Source organism: Centropristis striata, chromosome 18 (genome assembly GCF_030273125.1).
Source record: "Centropristis striata isolate RG_2023a ecotype Rhode Island chromosome 18, C.striata_1.0, whole genome shotgun sequence".
NCBI classification, from domain to species: Eukaryota; Metazoa; Chordata; class Actinopteri; order Perciformes; family Serranidae; genus Centropristis; species Centropristis striata.
Window position 1 is genome coordinate 10,220,063 of NC_081534.1, and position 24,923 is coordinate 10,244,985.

Sequence of the window (24,923 nt, forward strand, 5' to 3'; positions counted from 1 at the left end):
GTCCACCAACCACCAGGGGGGCGAGCCCCTTCTCAGCACCCCTGAGAAAAGCCTGGTTGCTGATTGGATAGAAGACTAAGCAGGATGTGACATAGTACTCGACACCACAACAACACGCGCCATTTGTAAAAGCCGGCAAAAAAGTGTTGCCACCTAAGGAACTTTGTTGCTAAATTTAGCGACTTTTCAGACCCCCCTAGGAACTATTTTTCAAAAAAGCGATTGGCGACAAATCCTGCGACTTTTTCTGGTGTTATTGGAGACTCGTTCCCTTACGGCTGCGGGTGCCAGAGGCTCGTTAAGAAGGGTAAGAACGAGTCGAACCGGCACAGTCCTCCTGCAGCAGTCTCTCCCAGCTGCAGAGCCGGAGGGGATGTTAACCTCTTAATGTCCAGTCTGCAAATTGCTAACAGTTAGCTCTGTAGCAGTGCGGTAGTTCACTTAGTGATCCCCTGTTAGTTTACAACAAGCACGCGACACTCTGTACACACACTAAAAACTGTTCCCATTGTTTGTTTACAAGTAGTGCAATAAAAATACATGATGAATAATCGTGATTAATAATTGTGATTAATCAATCAAAATCAAATCAAAATGAAAATTACTTTATTCATCCACGAGAGTAAATTCAGTTAGTCTGGTAGAATCTGTTAGAATGAGACAGCCTGATGGCTGTAGGAGAGAAGGATCTTTTGAATCTCTCCGTCCTGCAACAGAGAGAGAGGAGCCGTCCACTGCTGTCTTTTTGGCCCATAAAGGTTCTGAGTAGCGGATGATCTGGGTATTTCAGAATGGCCTGGAACATCTTGACAGTGCATCTCTCCACCACCTCCTCCAGTGTGTCCAACCTGGCTCCAACCACAGAACCAGCTCTTTAGACCAGTCTGTCCAACTGCCTTCATCTCTGTGTCTGATGCTGCCTCCCCAGCAGACTGCAGCATAAAACAACACACTACCACCACAGACTGATAAAACATCTGCAGCATCTTACAACAGATGCCAAGAGATCTGAGCTTCCTTAAGAAAAAGAGTCGGCCCTGCCCCTTTTTGTAGAGAGCGTCAGTTTTTAGGGGCTAGTCCAACTCATTATCCAGGTATACACCTTGATACTTATAACTTGGCACCACCTCGATGTCCACCCCACAGGTATTCACTGGCTGAAGGGTGGCTTGAACCTGCAGAAAGCTATGATCATTTCCTTAGTGTTTGAGGTGTTCAGTAGGAGATAGTTCTTGTGACTGTCACTGAATGGTAAATGGTAAATGGACCTTTTCTAGTTGCTTTGCGACCACTGAAAGCACTTTACACTACAGACTGCGCTCATTCACCCGTTCACACACACATTCATACTGGTGTTAGAGGCTAACATAAACGGTGCCACCTGCCACCATTGGGAATTCATTCTCACACCGATGAACACAGCATCGGGAGCAATTTGGGGTTCAGTATCTTGCTCAAGGATACTTCGACATGTAGGCTGCCATGGTCAGGGATCGAGCCACCAACCCTCCGATAGGTGGGCAACCCACTCTACCAACTGAGCCACAGCCGCCCCACAGACTGAAGGCTTTTATCAGATCCCTATATTCGATTCCTGTCCATTCCTGTTACACGTCACAATAGCTGTGTCTGAGTACTTCTGGATGTGGCAGGACTCAGAGTTGTATTTGAAGCCCGCCGTGTACAGTGTGAACAGGAATGGAGCCAGAACAGTCCGTTGTGGACTGTGCTGCTCATTAATGTCCCAGAAACACAGTTCCCCAACTTGACATACTGTGGTCTTCCTATTGGGTAATCTGTGATCCAGGAGATGAAGGAAAGATCCACTCCCATCTCTGTGAGCTTATTTTTGAGTATGTTGGGTTGGACGGTGTTGAATGCGCTTTAAAAATCAAAGAACATGATTCTCACATAAGCACCAGTTTCCTCCAGATGAGCATGGACACGGCAAAGCATGTAGAGGAAAGCACTGTTCACTCCGATGTGTTGTTTATATGCAAACTGCAGGGGGTCGAGTTATTCTTTGACTTCAGCTCTCAGTAGGCGTAGAATCAGCCTCTCCAAAGTCTTCATGACGTGAGAAGTGAGTGGTACTGGTCTGTAGTCATTAAGTTCAGCTGGACATTTTATTTTTGGTACCCAGGTAACACAGGAAATTGTTCACAGTGCCGGCACTCGCCCCAACTGTAGACTAAGGTTGAAGATCTTGTGGAGAGGTTGACACAGTTGGGCAGCACAGTCCTTGAGCAGCCTTGGACACACACCATCTGGACCAGCAGCCTTCCCAGAGCAAAGTCTTCCCAGTTCCAATCTCATCCCCATCTCTGTGACAGACAAGGGTGGAGGCTCAGGTGGAGGAGGGGTGGGGGGGGTGGATGCTGCTTTGGAGATGCACACATGTTGAAGAGGAGGAGGAGGAGGAGGAGGAGCATTAGCATTGGGTGAGGCCTCTGTATTGAATCTGTTGAAGAACTGGTTGAGTTCATCAGTTCTTTCTTCATCACCCGCCACTGGTTGTCTTTTCTTGTTGTTGTAACCAGAGATGGTGTTGATTCCTCTCCACATTTCACGGATGTTGCTGTTCTGTAGATTTCTCTCCAGTTTATTCTTGTATTCCACCTTTGCCATCTTTCATCTCTTAAACTTATATTATACTTGTTTGAGCAAGTCACCATCACTAAAAGCGGCCTTCTTCTCAGTGAGAATTGCCTTTAAATCACTAGTAATCCAAGGTTTGTTATTGTGGAAACAACGTACAGTCCTAGTGGGTATGACTGTGTCTCTACAGAAGTTGATGTAATCAGCAAAGCAGTCAACCTGTCTGTCAATGTCCATACTGTTCTCCTCTGTTTCCAGCAACACATTCCAGTCTGTACATTCAAAGCAGTCCTTTAGAGCCTCAGTTGCATCTGGTGTCCATTTTCTGACTATGAGTTTAGTTGCAGGCTGCCTCCACACACAGGGTTTGGAACAAGTCTCCAGAAGAACTAAGTTGTGGTCCGATCGTCCTATTGGGGGCATGGCAGTAGCTCTGTAAGCTTGTTTGACATTAGCATACAGCAGATCAATGGTTTTATTTTCTCTGGTGGGACAATTAACGAACTGTGTAAATCCAGTCAGGTGAGAGGAGAGAGAAAGATGATTGAAGTCTCCTGATATTATCAAGAATGCTTCTGGGTGTTTAGTCTGTATCCTAGCAACAAGTTATTTTAGAGCTTCAAATGGAACTTCAGCAGTTGCCTGTACAATAATTGATCAAAATACTTGTGATTAGCATTTTCGCCATAATCGTGCAGTTGTGCTTTTCAGCTGCTGTTTTGGTGCAAAACTTCAGCAATACTGCAGGTAAAAATGAGCAAAGGCTATCACCAGCTAAATAAATAATAATAGTTAGTGAATTATCCCAATTAAATGCTTATTTTGAGAAGAAAAAATAAAACAGTCAGGGATAGCCAGGAATTTAGAAATACTGAGGTCATGAGTATAAGTGCCTGCTGAGACTCAAATGCAGTGCAAAATAATTGTCAAGCCTGGAGGAGATAAAAGCATTCATGCACCTTCTCTGGGTCTGCAAATGAGTAGATCATGACCTGAATTTGGTGATATGCCTCAAATAAAAAAAAGACTGCAGTACGTCAGTGACCTGAGCATCGTATTACAGCTCAGAGTCAAAAAAATAACACCAAGATGATATCTTTTTCATTTAGATAGATAGAGCTTAGACATTGCAGGTACATGGACCAGGGTAATTATAAGAATCTTGGATTTTAGTAAAATGGAAATTCAGCTTAAAGGTGCTGTACATGACATTCACATTCAGAACACACTGTAAAAAAAAACTGTTGTTTTTACGGTAAAAAAAACCGGCAGCTGTGGTTGCCATAACTTTATCGTAATAAATACGGTGCAACTTTTGTAATATTATGGATAATATAAAAATAAAAAGTTTTTTGTCAAAAGAAACGCTGTTCTGCCATATAATTGACAAGAAAAAAACTTTATATATGATGCATAAATTAAAGATTTTACCATTAAATATTGTAGTATATTTTTGTTAGAGATATGGTGTTTAGTACATTTAACAGTGAAAAAAAGTATTTTTACAAAAAATAAATGCAAAAATGACGGCCCTTATATATATGTATATAATACAGTATATTTTTGCTACCAACATGGTGCCAGTGTATTTTACAGTGGAGTAATTTATTTTTTTAAAAATGTAAAAATTTGGCTGATATTTGTATTTACGGTGTTTCATTGTTACTGAAACTGAATTAACCCATTTATAATTTTACGGTCTTTTACTGTCATGGTTTAGCAGTTTTTCATCGTAAAATCTACAGACATTTTTTTTTACAGTGCATTAATACAGCAGTAAACAACAATGGTTAGGGTTAATAACATAGTCAAGGTCCAAATCCTGGTTTAAATAAGTTGTGAGTAGTGTTTTCCAGCAGCTTTGTGCAGGAGTCTCTTCAGTCATTCATTCAGTCTTGCTGTTCAACTCCCGTGCCTAAACTTGAGAATTCTGTTTATCAGAAAACCCAGGTTCCTACTCATGTTACACTATCTCCACTGTTGCCATTTTTAGGACTGTTTACAGTGGCGATAGATAGCACTATTAGCTGCTGCAGTCGATACGCTCTGAGTTTCATGTACAGCAACTTTAACAACTAAACATTAACAATGTAAGAATAACCCACAATATAAATAACATATTTTCTCTTGTGTGTGGCCAAAGTTGTCCGATTAGCATCCTATTTTTTCTCTCTCTTGCTCATTCTCTTCTTCTACTGTTTTCTTTCTCGCATAATCTCTTCTTCTTCTACTGTTAATTGACAGATTAGCCTACAGCAATACGTTTATGCAGCTTTGTTTATTCGCTATAATTTTTTAAAATTATAATCTATAATTTGATTCAACTTTAATGACAACACAGCTAATGGTTAACTCCACCCTTCTTAGTTAATATTGCCAAGCCTGTCAAGCTTTCCATTCAATTGAAGCAAGTATGCAATTTACATTGATAAAGATAGCAGACTTACCTCTCAAAATTCATAGTCATTTCTTCAAAACACCTGTGATTTCAGACAGAGGTAGACAAAAGCTGACCCCTTTGACAACTGTCATGGAAAGATTTGATCAGATGCAGCTAGCTAGCACCTTGAGCTGATGGGAATATCCATCTCTGGCTGTCTTTTTAAGCGGAATCGAATGAAAATTCAAAATATGCAAAAGGGTCAGAACTATCAATTTGATGATTATATGCATTCACCCAATTGACTTCAAACTTGGTCAGTATCATCACAAGGCCTTTGGGATAAAAAGCTATTAAAGGCTTTACTGACGGTCACACTATGTGGCCGTGGCATGGCGGCAAAATATGCCGTCTCGCCATATAACACGACACTGTATAACTTGAACATACATTATCCAATCTGTCCCAAATTTCTCACATGTGATGATGGGCCAGCCCTGAACACACCCACATGTCAATATTGACAAACAGTCATAGCGCCCTCCGCTGGCAACAGGAATTAACATGTTTTACACCTACCCCGAGCACAGTAGTAGGAGACACGCTATTTGGTACACATAGGGACTGAGCCCACAGCGCCACCCCCGACGGCTCCACTCTGCTCGGTCCCGTTCAGTCCTGCTTGCCGCACGATTATGGCCAAAATGATAATCACGATTATTTTGATCAATTAAGTTAATGCCGGCCACTGCGGCTCGTTAAGAAGAGTAAGAACGAGTCTCCAGTAACACAAGAAAAAGTCGCTGGATTTGTCGGCAGTCGCTTTTAAAAAAAATCTCTAAGGAGGTCTGAAAAGTTGCTAAATATAGCAACGAAGTTGCCCTGTTGGCAACACTGCTTCGCAGGGTTTTAAAAATGGCACGTGTTGTTATGGCGTTGAGTACTACGTCACATCCTGCTTAGCGCTCGCTCGTTATTTATTTAGGCAGCTACATGAAACCTTAACTATGCGTTCGCCCCCTGGTGGTTGGTGGATGACTGGTGTAGAAAGTGCTTGATTAGATATGCAGGAGAGCTGAATTTTAAAATGGAAATATCGCCCACGATCAGGTTAATTTAATCATGGTGTCCAAAATCGTGATCACGATTAAAATTTGATTAATTGTGCAGCCCTAATGCATACACAGAAATGATAATGGACTTACGCAAAACTTATGCGAAAGACTGGAAAGATCATAGACTGGGTTACAATTATCACTTGGACATCAAAATACTGTGTATTTTCGGAAAAAAGGGTTGTCTAACTAATGGGCTTTGCGTTTGAGTGGGACATTTTTAGGAATAGGCTAATGGTCTGTCAGGACAGTGGCATGGCGTCTCCTGAGAGCCCATGAGAGAGAGGAATATTTGTGGATGACCTGTTGGACAAGAAACATTTCAATTGAGAGCAGCATCACTGTCCATAGCTTGTGAGAGGATTGATTAAAACAACATTGTCCACTTTGTTGAATACTGAGCTGAAGGAGAAATGAAATTGAATAAGCAGGGCTTTATTCAAAAAAAGAGTTAGTTTTAGCTCTATAATGTAAACTCCCCACAGATGGTAAAGCCACAACATTAAAAAAAAATACTGAGGACATGAGCTCAATAGCAGCTACACTTGGGAAACAGCTAAGCCATGCAGCTTTAAAAGCACATTTTGATTGTTTTTTGCAGGTTGACATTGCTGATAACAAGCTGTTATTATCTAAATACAATCCCCAGTCAGTGCACTCAGCTGTTTAGATACTGAGAAACAAGTAGTGTGGGCCTTCACTGCAGCTGCCTGAAAGCGTGTTACACCACCTGCAGTCTCATATATAGAGGAAAAAGGGAGGTGAAAGGAGGCAGATTAGTTCATTTGCTGTCTGTATGTGGGTGTTTCTTCCAGAGCGTCTGTGTGTGGGTGAAGATGGCGAGAGCAACAGCAAATGAGAGTGTGGTCTTCCCTGCAGACTCATAGTGGTGGCTATAAAGATCTAAGAGGCTAGTCATATTGCGTGTGTGTGTAGGTGTGTGCCATTGTTTAGGGGACATCACGGTGACACTGGTTAAGTTTTATCACTGCAATAATCAGGAATGCAATCTCCCTCTCCCTCTCTCTGTCTCTGTTGCTGTGTTACATCACCCCTGCTTTTCTTTCGTCATCCATTTGTGTTTCCTAACAGTCAAAGAGGCCCAAGTAAAAATTTGGACATTCAGTTTTGCATCTATCAGCATTAAGACATTGACCGAATTGTCAGTTTCCTCCAAACATAATTAACATTGAGCGACAGTCATGCTTCCAGCCATGTCCTCCTCTCCCTCCTGCTTCTTTCACTTTCACATTGATTAAAGCCTGTCCACACTGACCGGGCTTTTTCTCCTTTCCTTTATTTGCCCACTGGATAAAAAAGTGTAAGGTGCCCCTCCACTCAAAATGTGTTTTTCTCATAGCTATGTCCCCTTAAGATTTAACCTTGACTTGTAGAGATCACCAGTACTGGCAGAGTAGAACCCAAAAGCACGACACTAAGACATTAGATAAGCAGGAAACTCCATTTACTTAAATGTTCAGGCAAAAGGTCAAAACCGGGAGATCAGTCAAAACAGGCAAACAAATCCAGCAAAGGGCAGGCAGGTATCCAAAATCCAAGAAACAGGCAGGCAGGTTCAGAACAGGTAGATCAGGCAGAAACAGGCTGTATCCCAAAGTCAAGGATCCTTCCTTGGTAGGAGCCGGGTCCTCCGGAGGCGAGGCCAGAGTCCTTCCTTTCACTGGTGTAACGCATAAATGGGACAGCCTTCGGAGTGTGCAGCTGTACGTCATTGCGTAATTGGACGTCCTGCTTAAATTCAGCGCCGCTCTCGGCCTTTTGGCTAAGATCAAGTGTAGTATATGTTCTTATCAGTTTAATAAAAATAAATAAATACATAAATAAATAAATTCAGCGCCGCAATTTCAAAATCAGTTCACGACATGGATGTGACTTTGGCATCAGCACTCTGACACATATATGTAAAAATGGAAGAAGATGCTTTAAGGTTGAATCTCCACGATTTAGCAAGTAAAAGCCACAAAGTGGATTAAACCTGAATATTAAACTGATCCTGGCTGAACTTGGCCCCTACTTAGTTTCATAAAAGCAGCGGAGCATAATTCATCATGGAAATATGTTCTGTGTTCTTTTTATTTTACAGTACAGTACAATAACAGTTAAATAACAATAACGGATAATAGCGGACTTTCGGTCCCTGTAAACACAATAAAGAAATGAATAACTTTCTGAATGGCATAGTTGCACATAGTACATCATCATCGGACGCATATAAATTAATTAATAATAACTTTAGCGACTGAGACGGCATTAATTAACTTACCTGGCAATGTATCAAGATGACGTTTATTATCTTTAGCTAAATATTCTGGCATTTGTTTATCTATATGTTTTTGCTTGACTTAAAACACACGTTTTGTAAGTTATGTAACAACATTCAGTGTAAACTGAAAATACTTATATATGTATATGCATATTGCGCCGCCGGCGTCGCTGTTTCTACGCTCGCCATTTTTAAATCTCCCGGTAGACCGGTGTGCGCAATGCTTTATGGGTAGTCGGAGCCCAGGGAGGATACACACATGCATCCTCGGAATTTGGGCAGAAGAAGGACTCTGTCCTCCGGAGCATCCTCGACATTGGGACAGTCCTTCGGCGGATGTCGATGACGTAGTGTCCTTCAAATCCAGCCGTTTGAGCATCCTTCCTTGACATTGGGATACAGCTAAACAGACTAGGGTATGCTGGAAGGCTTACCCATCTGGCAGAGAACAAGTGGAAATGGGCCAGTATAAATACAGGGGAACGAATGAGGGAATGGCCTGCAGGTGAGATGAGCAGGGAAACCCAGGTGAAGGGAATGAACTGATTGCCTGGCAAGTGGGAGTGGCAGGATCTGAAATGACAGGGGAGTTAATGATATGGCATGAAAACAAAATTAACTGAATATAACTAAGAGTTGCTGAGAACCCTGACATGACTACGGACTTATCACATGCAAAGTTTGTCCCTAGAGAACTGTTTTCAGCCAGTTAACCAGTTAAAGCTTTCCTGTGTAATGGCATAACAAAGGTAAAAAAATGTAGCAAAGTGAAATGTTGATTACTAGCCCCAAAGAATATTAAAGTAAAAAGTAAAAGTACAGTTTTAAAAAGATGCTAAAAACAAAATAAAAACTACTTTTCTATTAATAACGTTACTTGTAATGTGTTGCTACCCCGGACTTTAACAATAATGGGTGAGTTTGGCATTTCACCACCACATCTTGCTTTTTGACCATTGCCTTAATGTCGTTCTGCAACCGGTTCATGCAAATGATGCTTGGCCATCAACAACGCTAGCGCTAGCTAGCTATCTAGCTATCTAGCTATCTAGCTTGATAAGCAAGGGAAAGTTGTTCTCCTATACCCCTTTTCGACCAAGGCAGTTCCAGGGCTGTTTCAAAGCCAGTGCCTAATCTTGAACCAGTTCCTCACTTTTTGACAGTCAAAGAACCAGCTCTTTGCCAGAAAAATTGGTTCCATAGCGGCACCAACTCTTAGCTGGTCTCAAACCAAAAACCACTTACATCAAGGGCTGGGGGCGGGATCAACGTGACCAACAAGACCAACTGAACATGTATCATTCATTTTATTCGATTTTTTTGACTGAAATCTGATTGATAGGGGCTAGCATTAGTGGGGTAGCTTTAGCTTACAACAAAGTCTAACATTAACATCTTACATGAAGTGTTAAAAAGAATGCAATCATTGTCCATAGCATTCAAGACGAGCAGAACAAATCTGTACATGTCGGCCTGAAGCATACCCTGTTATATTGTCTATTTTACTATAAATGAGACCATAATTTACAAAATTAATATCATGCTGTGTTGAATGAGACTTGAAACTAACATCTGAGAACATAAACTCATTATGAGAATGTTTACTTAAGTAATAAATCTAGTGAGAAGTCAAGTCATATTTCTATGGACTTACATACAAACGAGTTCTTTCTGCAACTGTTGGTGTTGCCAACTGCTGACCATTGGATAGAATGAGGGTTAAAGGCAATTCCGCATTCACTACCACCCCTGAATCAATCTCCTCTGAGACACCTGTGGCTACATTAGTCCACTTTTAAACAAGCATAGTATAATGTAAAGCACATTGTTGTATTGCTTTTTGTTATAAAACTTTTTATTTGAATAAAAAAAAATAGGTCATGCATGTTGCTCTACATTTTGTAAACATATCATCAAGCCTTTTCATCAAAACATAGAAAGAAAGAAAATGGTTTAAAACAAAAAGAAAAGACAAAGAGAGAAGAAAAACACTTTTAAAAAAAAGAAAATAAATTAATTTAAAAATCAACATCATATCCTTGCAAAAGTATTTACACTCTCTATCACAATACTCCTATAAGGACATTCCTTATACCTAAATTGATAGGCAACTTGAATATCCGAAGGAAAAAAAAATATTATGACAATTAGAAAATCACAATAAGTGCCATAATAATAGTGAGTTTATCTGCCCAATGTGCACCTTCCTTCATCCATGTTTTCTTCTGCAACAGTACCTTATAATGGGGTGATAACAATATTGATGACAAGAGCAACATCAACTCACATGATAATACTAGAAAACTAGAACATTTCTAAAGAAATTTTGATTGTGTGCTTGCCTCTGGCCTTTGATTCTCGTTGCTTAAATCAGAAGTTAAACAGGGACTCAGTCCTGAGTTCACAGACACCTCATACAAGTCTGTAGGACAAACGGTTCATTAGTTATGAAAGGGGGCGTGGCTAATCAAAAGGGGTGGGGTCATCAATCAACAGTTAAACAGGGACTCTATCCTGAGTAATCTGACACCTTATACAAGTCTCTAGGACAAACGGTTCATTAGTTATGAAAGGGGGCGTGGCTAATCAAAAAGGTTGGTACTTTATGAAATATTGTTATGTAGAACTGGTCAGTGATGAACCATCATCATGCATGACAAGTTTGAGGCAGATTGGACAATGTATGGTCAAGTTATAAGGTCTCATGTTTTATGAAAAAATGCCATGTGTGTGACAGTTAGAGTTAACTGTTTTCAGTTAAAATGTCTGTGTTGGAGGGGGGCTGGGGGAGGCTTTGGTAGCTAAGCAACCAGGTGGCCAGGTGGGGTCGACCAATCAGAGCAGAGCAATCAACGGAATGTTCCGGAACATTGGCCAGAGGTAGAGAAACTGATATTTCTGGCCTCAAACAGAAAGCATTTTTGGCAAAACCATAATACCTATCATTGATCCGACTTCACTTTGAGCGTCCTGAGTTCTTCCTGATTGTCTACATATGTTTTTTTTTTTTTTTTTAAATGAAAAAATAGCTTTGTTAGAGCGATCTAAAAAAACTGTTACATCTCCCTTTTTCAGAAATCTTCCTCCATTTTTAATATGGGAGCAAATAAGGCTGTTGGTGTGTGTTGGTGGCGCGTCTGTGCATCCTACGCCCAAACTGTAACTCTGACAGCTTAACAAGAGGATTGTGAGTGAGAAGACACATTTTCCTACGTTTTTATGTATAAATTATTTCTGTAGAGTGGAATTTGCACCCTTGAGCGCAGTTTTCAAATTAATTTTTTGACCATTTTTTATCTCCCTCTACACTCTTGCGATGATGTCACACACTGTGACACAAACATTCTAGGAAAAACTAGGAAACAAATTGAGAAAAAAGTCTAGAAATATCAAGAAAAGCTTTAGAAAATTTTAGAGAAGGATCTAGAACAACCTAGAAGGTGATATTGAAAAAAATCTAGAGATCTAGAGCTTTTCTAGATTTTTCTTGATTATTTTCTAGATTTTTCTTAATCCTTCTCTAGATTTTTCGAAAGCATTTCTAGATATTTCTAGATCTTTTTCTGGATTTTCTAGATATTTGTTTTCTAGATCATGTTCTAAATTCTTTTAAAATCTTTTTCTGGATTTTTTCCCTAGTTTTTACAAGAGCATTTCTAGATCATTTTCTAGATTTTTCTAGATCCTTTTAATTTTTCGAAATCTTTCTAGATATTTCTCGATTATTTTCTAGATTTTTCTTGATCTTCCTCTAGATTTTTCTAAAGCATTTCTAGATTCTAGGAAAAAAATCTAGAAAATCCAGAAAAAGATCTAGAAATATCTAGAAATGCTTTCAAAAAATCTAGAGAAGGATCAAGAAAAATCTAAAAAATAATCAAGAAAAATCTGGAAAAGCTCGAGGAAAAACTAGGAAACAAATTGAAAAAAAGTCTAGAAATATTTAGAAAAGCTTTAGAAAAATTTAGAGAAGGATCTAGAAAACTCTAGAAAGTGATATTGAAAAAAAACCTAGAGATCTAGAGCTTTTCTAGATTTTTCTTGATTATTTTCTAGATTTTTATTAATCCTTCTCTAGATTTTAGATTTCGAAAGCATGTCTAGATATTACTAAATCTTTTTCTGGATTTTCTAGATATTTGTTTTCTAGATCATATTCTAGATGTTTTTTAAATCTTTTTCTGGATTTTTTCTAGTTTTTACAAGACCATTTCTAGATCATTTTCTAGATTTTTCTAGATTCGTTTAATTTTTTGAAATCTTTTCTAGATTTTTCTTGATCCTTCTCTAGATTTTTCTAAAGCATTACTAGATTCTAGAAAAATTATCTAGAAAATCTAGAAAAAGATATAGAAATATCTATAAATACTTTAAAAATCAAGAATATCGAAAAAATAATCAATCTAAAATCTAGAAAAGCTCTCAGAAGAACTAGGAAAAAAATCTAGAAAAAAGTCTAGGAATATCAATTTTTTTTTTGAAAAATTAAAAGGATCCATCAAAATCTAGAAGATGACCTAGAACAAATCTAGAAAATCCAGGAAAAGATCTAGAAATATCTAGAAATGCTTCAGAAAAAAAATGAGGATATTAGATATTTTTACTTGTTTTGGAAAGTCTTGACAAGCCAAATTTTCTCTTTCCATTGGCAGATAATTTTGCTATTTTAAGCAACATACACCTAATTTTTTAAAATCACAAAACCAACCTAAATAAGTAAGTAAATAAATAAAACAATAATAAATAAGAACTTTAACACATTAAATAACATTAAAACTAAACTAGTCACAAACAAACATCAAACATAACTAGAAAATTTCCTCTGGGGAAATTCTGAAAGGGCCACGGGGGCTACTGCCGGTGTGTGTACACTATGATGAGATTCTTTAGAGAACTATGCCCTTTAACCTCAAAAAGTGTGTTTGTTTGTGTGTGTGTGTGTGTGTGTGTGTGTGTGTGTGTGTGTGTAATTAAAATCACATAAAGTTACCTGTGTGTGTGTGTGTGTGTGTGTGTGTGTGTAATTAAAATCACATAAAGTTACCTGTGTGTGTGTATGTGTGTGTGTGTGTGTGTGTGTGTGTGTGTGTGTAATTAAAATCACATAAAGTTACCTTATTCTCGTGGCTTAAATCAGCAGTTAAACAGAGACTCTGTCCTGAGTTCACAGACACCTCATACAAGTATCTAAGACAAACGGTTCAAAAGTTATGAAAGGGTGCGTGACTAATCAAAAGGGGCGTGGTAATCAATCAACAGTTAAACAGGGACTCTATGCCGAGTAATCTGACACCTCATACAAGTTTCTAGGAAAAACAGTTAATTAGTTGTGAAAGGGGGCGTGGTTAATCAAAAAGGGCGGGACTTTTTGAAATATTGTTATGTAGAACTGATCACTGATGAAACAGTGATACTAGATAGTTTGTCCAACTTTCCCAATAACTTTCAAATTTATCTTTTAGCTAGCTAGCTTGAGAATGAATGTTGACAAATGAATGCTTCTCCATTATGAAAATATCCTTAACAACTTTGATCATCGACTGTAGGAGAGTCTTTTGCCAACCATTTCCTTGTAATTGCTTTTTTACTCGCTAATAGGTCCCTTCACAGTGTCCGGTCTTAGCCCCAGACATAATTTCTCAAACCCTGGTGGGATCACTATTTTCATGATTTTCCCCATATTCAATTTAATTTCTTCCCAATATTTTGAAATGACGGGCAGTCCCAAAACACATGGAAATGCGTTGCCTTGTCATATTGCTTTTTACTAATGCAATGTGTTGCTGGTTTTGATCTTTCCTTGCACTCTTTCAGGTCTCTCACATACCTTCTAATTAGGATTCTTCTCAGGATTGGGAGTGGAGCTTTCAAAGACAGGTTTCACAGAGAGGTGAAGAAGGTTTTGTCATTGATAAAAAGAGCTCTGCTCATACTAGAAAGCAGACTTGATCAACAAAGTATGAACACAATAGTCTGAGTGCTTCTAAAAATTGGGTCTGAAGGGTTGTACCAGTGTTTTGAAATGTTTTATTCTATCTACTACAATCATACTTTACATTAACCCTCTGGAGTCTCCAAAAGCTCCAAAGCATGACTTCTTCATCACATTCAGACTAGAAAACAAAGCAGCGTGGAGCCCTACTGTAAATTTACCTCTAAAGTTCTGGCTGTAAACTCCATGAGGCCAGTTTCAGTTTGATGATGATATTTTGTACAAAATAAAACAAACAAAAAGAACTGGATGTAACCCTCTTATATGTTATATTTGCAACATTTGTTCACATTTTTCAACATTTCAAATTCTTTATTGAGCATGATAGTGTTTGAAAGTAAAAAAAAAGATTCAAAATCACATTTTTTTGTTGGACTAAAGGACTAAAAAATACACAAAATTACCACACAAAAAAAGACACAAAATGACTAAAAGAAAGACACAAAATTACCAAAAAAGACACACAATTACTTTGAAAGACACAAAATTACTAAAAGAAAGACACAAAATGACCAAAAAAGACTAAAAATTACTTTCAAAGACACAAAATGACTAAAAAATACACAAAATGACCAAAATTGTTACACTAAAAATGACACAAATAAAATAGAGTCACACTAGAATAAAAACCAAAGTTCGAAGACAGGATCACACGCAATCACAAGATTACATTTATGCTGTTTTTTCTTTGTTTCTTTTTGGTTCAAAGTGTTGATCCAGTAAGTCAGAAAAAAAAATCAATTATTAGGTCATATAGGTGAGGCTGTGCTGAAAAAAATATACCAACATGGCATTTAAACATTTTTCAAGTGGTGTATACAGGCAGGATGAAAAGGATTCAAAAATGGAGGAAATAGCCCAAGACTCAATAGAGTTAAAGTAGACATGATGGCTAACAGGAAGGGCTACCCTTATTAAGCACATTTATCGTTTCTGAATGTTTCATGTTTCTGTATATTGAAATGATCTGTGACAAACAGCTGTCTGAAAGATAAAACAAGTTGCATCGTTGCTGTATGGTAATGGAGTAAAGCTGTTCACAAAACAAGGATATTTCCTTTATGTTTATGGTTGTGTGTGTGTATATCTCTGTGTGCTTTTTGTTACTATTTTCTGATCATCACCAGACCATACACTTAATGTAGTGTCCATTGTCTGTAGGAATCTCTACTCTTTAATAACATAACCTTTATATTAAAAAATAGACATGACAATATGGTATTACACAGTGGTGTAGTGGCTAGCACTGTCATCTCACAGAAAGAAATATGCGGGTTTGAATCCGGCCTGCGGCTCTTCTGTGTGTTTGCATGTTCTCGGTGTGTTTTTTCTCGGGGTCCTACGGCTTCCTCCCACAGTACAAAAGCATAGGTTAGGTTTAATGGGTGGTCCTAAATTGCCCATAGGTGTGAATGCAAACAGGCATACTTAATGTGAACACATAATCAACTTCATGGTTTGTAGAGTTGAAGTCCACATGTTTTTTTATAATGTATATAATATAATAATATGTAGCAGCTTCTGAAATGTGAGGATTTAATGCTTTTCTGTACTTTGTATCACAGCCAATCCAATATATTTTGGTTTTGGGCTGTTGATTGGACAAAACAAAGAATTTAAAGATGTCACAAGGGACCCAGAGTGAGGATGAACAAGAACACCATTATCTGTATCTCTTCATCCAACTAAAATGAGCTGCATCTACACAGTGGCCCATAAAGTTGGAATAATTTTGTTTTCATACACAATCTTCTGTTGATTGATAAATCACATTATTACAACCATTTCATGGAAAGAGGTAAAAAAAAATATTTTATTCAACTTTATGAGTGACTGTGTATAACCGCACTTGGAGGTGGTGGAGTTTAAACCGGAAATAATTTCTTACAAGAGTAAGAGAAGATTGACAGACTTTCAGTAGTACAGATGATGATACTTGCACTCATACAGCAGATACTTGTTTCATTTGAGTTCTTGGCTCAACCCTCTGGGAACTTTTCCCTCACAGACTTCTGGGATAATGGATAAAAATGCTCAGGGTATGTTGCTGATTGGCAGACCGGGGTGGTTTCCAAAAAGGGGGACCGGAGGGTGTTTTCCAAATACCGTGGAATCTTCTCACTTCTCGGCCTCCCCGGGAAAGTCTACTCCAGGGTGCTGGAAAAGAGGCTCTGGCTGATTGTCGAACCTTGGATTCAGGAGGAACAATGCGGCTTCCGTCCTGGCCGTGGGACAAAGGACTAGCTCTTTACCCTTGCAAGACTTCTGGAGGGGTCATGGGAGTTTGCTCATCCAGTCTACATGTGTTTTGTGGATGTAAAGAAGGCTTACGACCGTGTCCCTCGGGGAGTCTTGTGGGGGGTACTGCGGGCATATGGGGTACCGGCTCGTTGCTACGAGCTATCCGATCCCTACATAACCCAAGTGAGTGATGTGTCCGCATACTCAGCACAATGTCAAACACATTCCCGGTGGGTGTTGGCCTCCACCAGGGTTGCCCCTTGCCAATTCTGTTTGTGGTTTTCATGGACAGCCGGGGGGAGGAAGGGATCCGGGTTGGTTACCTTAGAATTGCATCTCTGCTTTTTGCAGATGATGTGGTTATTTTGGCTTCATCAAACTGGGACCTCCAGCACTCACTGGGGCGGTTTTCAGCCGAGTGCGAAGCGGGATGAGAGTCAGCACCTCCAAGTCTGAGGCCATGGTTCTCTGCGGGAAAACGGTGGATTGCCCCCTCTGGGTGGGGGGAGAGGTACTGCCTCAAGCAAAGGAGTTCAAGTATCTCGGGGTCTTGTTCACATGTGAGGGTAGAACGGATCATGAGATGCACAGGCGGTTTGGTGCGGCGTCAGCAGTAATGCAAGCGTCGTACTGGACTGTCGTGGTGAAGAAGGAGCTGAGCCTGAGGGCAAAGCTCTCGATTTACCGGTCCATCTATGTTCCAACCCTCACCTATGGTCATGACCTTTGGGTAGTGACCGAAAGAACGAGATTGCGGATACAAGGGGCGGAAATGAGCTTCCTCTGTAGGGTGGCTGGGCTCAGCTTTAGAGATAGGGTGAGGAGCTCAGACATCCGGAGGGAGCTCGGAGTAGAGCCGCTGCTCCTTCACGTTGAAAGGAGCCAGTTAAGGTGGTTTGGGCATCTGGTAAGGATCCTCCCGGGCGCGTCCCGTTAAAGGTGTTCCGGGCACGTCCAATTGGTAGGAGGCGGTGGAGGGATTACATCTCTCGCCTGGCCTGGGAACGCCTCGGGGTCCCCCAGGAGGAGCTGGACGTGTTGGTTAGGGAGGGGGGCACCTGGAATGCCCTGCTTATCCTGCTGCCCCCGCGACCCGGCCCCAGATAAGCGGGCGAGAATGGATGGATGGATGATGCTGACTTACCATGCCATGGCATCCCTTGTTAGGTACCAACCAGGGAACTGTGATGCATGTTGCGGCCCTCTCTCTCCCCATCTTTCTTGTGTGCAACTCTACTCACTAAATAACCAACATACTAATTGCTATTGAAAATAAACAGCTGCGACCCAATCAGAATGCATCACTAATTGATGATTCCCTTTTAACTGATTCCTGCAAAAGTATAACCAGTACAGCATCTTGTTGAATATGAATACATCCAGAGATACATATTTTACCACTTACATGTTTGTTCTTCAGTAGTGTTAGAGATTATACTAACCAGAGACCCTTCACCAGATGGGCTCATTGTTATTATCCACCTCCTCCTGCCAGCAATCAATCACTCTAATGATTCCCAAAGCTTTTCCAATCATGTCTAGAGAATGACACGCTACTTAACATCCTATTTTGCTAACCGGTGAAGGGAAACACATGAAGACACTGTGTAATGTTGGAAGAACCATGGGCATGAATTATCTTTCTCTCCATACCCTTTAAACCAACTGACACTAACTAATTTCGTCTAGCACAACCTAATAAAAGTGAAAGCAGGGAAGGCAATCTAGCCAACTCATTACAAAGGCCTAATCTTTTATAGTTAATTAACTATGGTTTTTTTTCTCTGCATCAGACAAGGGGAAATTTACAATGGTAGCAATCCCTCTCATTTCCCTTTCCACCTGCTTGATTTGAAAGAATATTTTAAAGCTGATGTAGGCCAAATCCAGTGTTCACTTGTACTGAAATATTTACATGGTGAAGGAACATTAAATTGATTTTAGTGTTCAGAAATTTATAGCATATTCCCTTGCAGCAGTTTCCCCCTCATCAGAAATGCAGCTCCAGCATTTTACAAATAAATGAACAGTGTGCGTGGGTGGGCGGGTGTTCCTGTGTGGGAGATTTTGCACTATGGAGCATATGCCTTTGAACGTTGTGTATCCATCTCTATATTTTCGACTAGTGAAAATCCCACAGATTTGACTCACATGAATGGGCCTGCTGCAGACATATTTGGATGCTGCTTACTGATGCATGGTAGAAAGCACTATGTACAACTCTACCTCAGATATGAAGAGAAAGAGAATGCCTGTGTCGCTATTAGAGGAGTCAAACTAAAGATGTTCACATTTTCATTTTATTTTTAATCTATCATGTCACACTAAAACTGTTCAGCAGCCTTACTGGTACTGGGGAGAATACTGAAAAACATCAGTGCATTGTTTATTTTCTTTAGCACTTTTGTATTGAAGGGTGTACTGGACATGGTAGCCTCTAGGGCCTGCATTTGACAGCTAACATCAGCAGATACCCTGACATATCCACTGCTGTTATGCTTGTCCAGTATACTGCTTATCCAGTCAATTGTGAGGCCAGCTATAGCTGATTGAGCCCACAAAAAATCATATCAAAACCACAACACTGTGCTAACACGTTCTATGACATCCATGTCTTCTGTTGTAATAATTCATATTTTTAAGAGCAAACTTAAGACATATCTTTTTAATTTGGCTTTTACTTGAACCATTTTTAGAGATTTTTCTGCTCATGCATCTGAGTGTTATAACATCTTCTCTTTTATTTATTTATTTGCTACTATTTATAAGTCTATATATATATATATATATATATATATATATATATATATATATATTATCATGCTCTGCTTCTTAATTATTTATTTATTGTTTTATATTTTTATATAACTTTTTAAAAAACGTTTTATTGTTATTATTATTTACTTTTATTATTTATTTATTTTTTCTTACCTTACTTTATTTTTTATCTAATTAATTTCTAAGCTGCCTCCAGTGTTTCCTCACTGCTGTTTAGATGTCTCTTCCTCAGTTTGTGCTTTGGTTTTAATTGGATGGGTGGATGGAGGGTCAGGGGTGGAGGGTGTTTGCTTGTTTCTATGTTTTGATATTTTTATTATGAATAATATTATTATTATTATTATTATTATTATTATTATTGTTACTTTCTCCTTTTTATGTAAATCACTTTGTGTTGTATCTCTCTTGTATGAAAAGTGCTATACAAATAAAATCTGATTGATTGATTGATTGATTGATTGATTGATTGATTGATTGATTGATTGATTGATTGATTGATTGATTGATTTAATTGTTCTAAAGCATTGTGAATATTTAGGGGTGCTTAAACTCAAATTATACAGTACTATAAACAGATTATAATACTTTATGTATGTCTATAAGGCATTATAATCAGCCTAACTACACTGTATAATTATAGTTTAAAGCACTCATAAATATCCATAATGCTTTTGAACAAAAATGAGAAAAAATGATAAAGAATATTATGATTAATTAAAAGCTTCATAGTTGCTGGTCACTTACTTAGTATTATAATTTTCATAGTTGTAACACATTATAGTGAAATTTTATTTAATTTAGCTCGATCAAATTGAAGTACCTGACCAAGTTTGTTATCTGTTTTTTCGGGGGAAAATGACATTAGTGTTTCAAATTGGAGTACTCCATTTTTGGTACGAGCTATTTAAGAGACAACAACAACCACTTTTGGTGACTAAAACTAGCTTTTCGTGTTTTATATTTGCCTACAGTTCAGTTATGTCATTACTTCACCTAAAACAGCCAATATTCACTTTGAGTGACTTATAAGCACATTGTAATGCATTATAACAGCGATTATAATTAACTATAGAAAATATAATGTATTTCAACAATAAGACCTAGTATGCCATGATCCTTGATCCGATATGTAACTTATGGTTATAGGTATAATTCTACAGTACTATAAGCAAATTAACACATTATAAGTATGTTTAGAATGCATCATGGACATGGGTGTCATAGAAAAAGAAAAAGGAAAACTTCTTGCTATCTACACATCAGGAAATAAAAATGCATAAATATTTACACAAAGAGTTTGATGTGAACACACTGGCTGATTTGACATTCACTCTAAATTAGAGTACTTGAGTAGTCCACTGTTAGTGCTGATAAGGTTATAGTATATCTCATAGAGTTATAGGGGGAGTCAGAGAATGTGATTGTGATGTTTTTTCCCCCCAATGTAAATTTTCATTTCAGCTTTTTCTTGTAAGGATCTCCTCAATGTTCTGAAAAAAAAAATTTACACATGAGGCTCCCAGATAATGAATCTGTGGAAGTTTTTCTTTCACTGCACTGTAAAAAAATGTCGGTAGATTTACGGTGAAAAACTGCTAAACCATGCCAGTAAAAGACCATGACATCATGTTACTAACCAGATTAATCCAAGTTTTTAGTATATTTGTATTGCTACATGGCAAACAAGGTACCAGTAGGTGCAGTAGATTCTCAGAAAACCAACAAGACCCAGCATTGGTGATATGCAGCTCTTAAGGCTGTGCAATTGGGCAATTAGTTGAAAGGGGTGTGTTCAAAGAAATAGCAGTGTGGCATTCAATCAGTGAGGTCATTCATTTTGTGAAAAAACAGGTGTGAATCAGGTGGCCTCTATTTAAAGATGAAGCCAGCACTTGTTGAACATGCATTTCTCTTTGAAAACCTGAGGAAAATGGGTCATTCAAGACATTGTTCAGAAGAACAGCGTACTTTGATTAAAAAGTTGATTGGAGAGGGGAAAACTTATAAAGAGCTGCAAACAATTATAGGCTGTAAAACCAGAGACACGTGGCAACGGAAGACAACCATCAAAATGGATGGAAGAATAATCAGAATGGCAAAGGCTCAACCAATGATCAGCTCCAGGATGATCAAAGACAGTCTGGAGTTACCTGTAAGTGCTGTGACAGTTAGAAGAAGTCTGTGTGAAGCTAATCTATTTACAAGATTCCCCCGCAAAGTCCCTCTGTTAAAAAAAGGCATGTGCAGAAGAGGTTACAATTTGCCAAAGAACACATCAACTGGCCTAAAGAGAAATGGAGGAACATTTTGTAGATTGATGAGAGTAAAATTGTCCTTTTTGGGTCCAAGGGCTGCAGATAAAACTGTGAGACGAGCCCCAAACTGAATTCAAGCCACAGTACACAGTGAAGACAGTGAAGCATGGTGGTGCAAGCATCATGATATGGGCATGTTTCTCCTACTATGGTGTTGGGCCTATTTATCACATACCAGGGATCATGGATCAGTTTGCATATGTCAAAATACTTGAAGAGGTCATGTTGCCTTATGCTGAAGGTCTTTCAACAAGACAATGGCCCTCATTTATCAAACAAGCGTACGTCAGAAAGTGAGCGTAAAGTGGGCGTAAGATGATTTCTACGCAAGCCTCGGCATTTATCAATTTGGACGTGAGCGGACAGTACGATCAGATCTCACGTCTGCTCTCAGCTCGTGTAAGCAAATTTGAGTCAGCGTGAAGTCCACACGTCTGAGTCTGAGAATTGATCTTAGACTATTGTATCGATGCCTGAAGCTGATAAAACTCTGGTGTTTTGATTTTTAATAGTGACAAAGCAAAACATGTTTAGACTACATAATTTATCATTAAAACATAATTCAAAAATAAATACCCCCTGCGATCGTGAAATTCTTTAAACAGAATACTAGCCGAGGATATTAAATGTTGTTGTCTTCTGCTGTTTACTGTTATTATTATTATTATTATTATTATTATTATTATTATTATTATTATTATTATTATCCAGCTCCGACACCGGAGCGTCAGCGTCTCCTCCACCAGCGGTGCTGCTCGAAATAAGAAACATTTCCAATCAGCGCTGCCACACGCTCCTCTCACTAGGACATCATTATTAGTAAATGTAAAGAGGTGAATAACATATCTCCATCATAATAATAGCAATGTGTTGCTGCTGTTGGACGTCAGCGTTTCACTTTCTGACTGAGAAATTCCTCTTCTTTTTTAATTAAAACTTACTTTAAAACATTGTTTACCTCCTTCAACCAAAAAGCTGAAAACTTCTAAGTCCGTGGTCCAAATGTAAAATATTCAGTGAACTTGTTTGAGTTTATAACTACAAGTACTTTTATTTCAAAAACCTCCGTCGCTGCGTATTTCTTTAATATGTCTATATTGCCCCTATTGTTAATTGTAACGGTGCACTTTGCTAATAAAGCTGACTTTAGAGGGTGAAAAAATCTTCTTTTTGGCCGTATTGCGCCCTTCGGTGTCGTAAACTCTGAAGGCGAGTCTTCTGAATCGGGTATATATTAGGGCGTGTTATTTAAATTACGCATGTTTTGAGCCGCCACATTTATCAACAGCCGATCATTCTTACGCTGTGATTGGCGAGATACGATCGTTTGATAAATCACACGTGGACCCTGTCGTAAGACAAAATATACACTCGGATCTGCACTCGTTTCTACGCTCGCTTGATAAATGAGGGCCACTGACTCTAAACACACTAGTAAACGAGCAAAATCTGGGTTCCAAACCAACAACATTGATGTTATGGAGTGGACCTTAATCCAATTGAGAACTTGTAGGGTGACATCAAAAATGCTGTTTCTGAAGCAAAACCAAGAAATGTAAATTAATTGTGGAATGTTGTTAAAGAATCTTGGAGTGGAATAACAGCTGAAAGGTGCCACAAGTTGGTTGACTCCATGCCACACAGATGTGAAGCATTTATCAAAAACTGTGGTCATACTAAATACTAGTTACTAAATATTAGTTTAGTGATTCATATGATTGCTAAATCCTAGAAACAAAAACGTTTGTACGAAATAGTTTTGAGTTTGCAAAGTAAACAGCAGACACTGCTATTTTTTAACACACCTGTAACCCAGGTGCATAAAGCAGCTTTTTCTCCTTTCCTTTCAATTTCGTCATTAATATCGCGGTGTTACCTGTACTCCCGCGATAGTGACGTAACGCTCACGTGACGGGTTGCCGCCAGTCACGGCAGTCTATTTTTAGAGGAAGCTGCGGTAGCTTCCGGTCTCTTTGCATTGAGCCACTCGCGTCTGATCTGTCTGTGCTGCAGGTGAGGTGAATTGTTTGTTGCAAATTCTCCGCCGAATTATATATTATATACTTGCCGGTTTATGTGACGTCCTTTAAATCATAGGAGCCGACTGCCGCTGGGTCCGCTGCGGGGTTTTGGGGTTGAATCCATCCGTACTGAACTGGCCAGGTGTCAATGGAGATGATGAAAGTGATTAGATGATTGTGATGGCGAGCTACCCAAGAGCTTCGACTGAAATATTCACCAGCAATTCCCCCAGTTCCCACTACTCCTGCCGGGCCGGGTAGGAGGCTCCATTGGAGTCAGCCAGAACCTTGCACCCCACACTTCCACACACTATTCCCCCCTCTGCTCCTTAACACACACACGCACACTCCTCTTCCGTTACTGGCAACGTGGAACTTTTTGTGAACTTTGGGACGGGGATGCTGGGTCATAATTTATGTATTTAATTGTTGAACGATAACATGTGTTTTACAAAATTCTGATTGCAACAATTGTGGGTTAATCTTGCATTGATTTATTTTTTTGTTCTTTATCCAACCTCAGTAGTTGAGTTATGTATTTTACTTGAAATACAATTATATAATTTCTGTGAATTATCTTTATCCAACTTAAATAGTTGAGTTATTTATTTTATTTAAATACAATTATATATATTTTCTGTAAGTTATTGTTACAATAATTTTCTGTTATATTTATTTGTGTTTCTAATATACGGTACCCTTTTTGCAACTCAATTCTGGTCTCTGTGTGGTGTTTCCAGTCCTCCATTTCCTTCCTGAGCCGAATCTATATCTTCTGTTTATCTAGCCTACTACTACTACTACTACTACTACTACTATTATTATTATTATTATTAACACCTTAAACTGTACATTTAATATATGCTACATAATTGGCGAGCTAGCCAGGAGGATTTGATAAGGTCTTGGAACACACACATTTATTTTTGTTGGACAATCAGAGGTATAAATCATGGACATTTTTCATAAACATGAAATTAAGGTACCTAATTCAGTAATGGTGGAGGGTATGACAAATACAGTAACTGATAATGAAGTTTTTGAGTTCTTGAAGCAGTATGGGTCTATTTCCAAAATGGTAACAATAGATGAACCTGATTCCCCATTCGATCAAACACTCATCGTGGAGTTCAGTTCTGGGGCTGCGGTGAGTGCGTTGCAAAGCGTTTTACCACACTTTATCTACGCGGGTGAACCAA

At 38.8% G+C, this 24,923-nt stretch overlaps 1 protein-coding gene and 1 pseudogene across 1 annotated transcript in view; both read left to right on the forward strand.

Moving 5' to 3' along the window:
* ptchd4 (patched domain containing 4) overlaps nt 1-24,923 on the forward strand; it is a 96,094-nt gene that overhangs the window by 54,702 nt on the left and 16,469 nt on the right. The window lies entirely within an intron of this gene.
* On the forward strand, nt 7,855-7,961 carry LOC131991734 (U2 spliceosomal RNA; annotated as a pseudogene).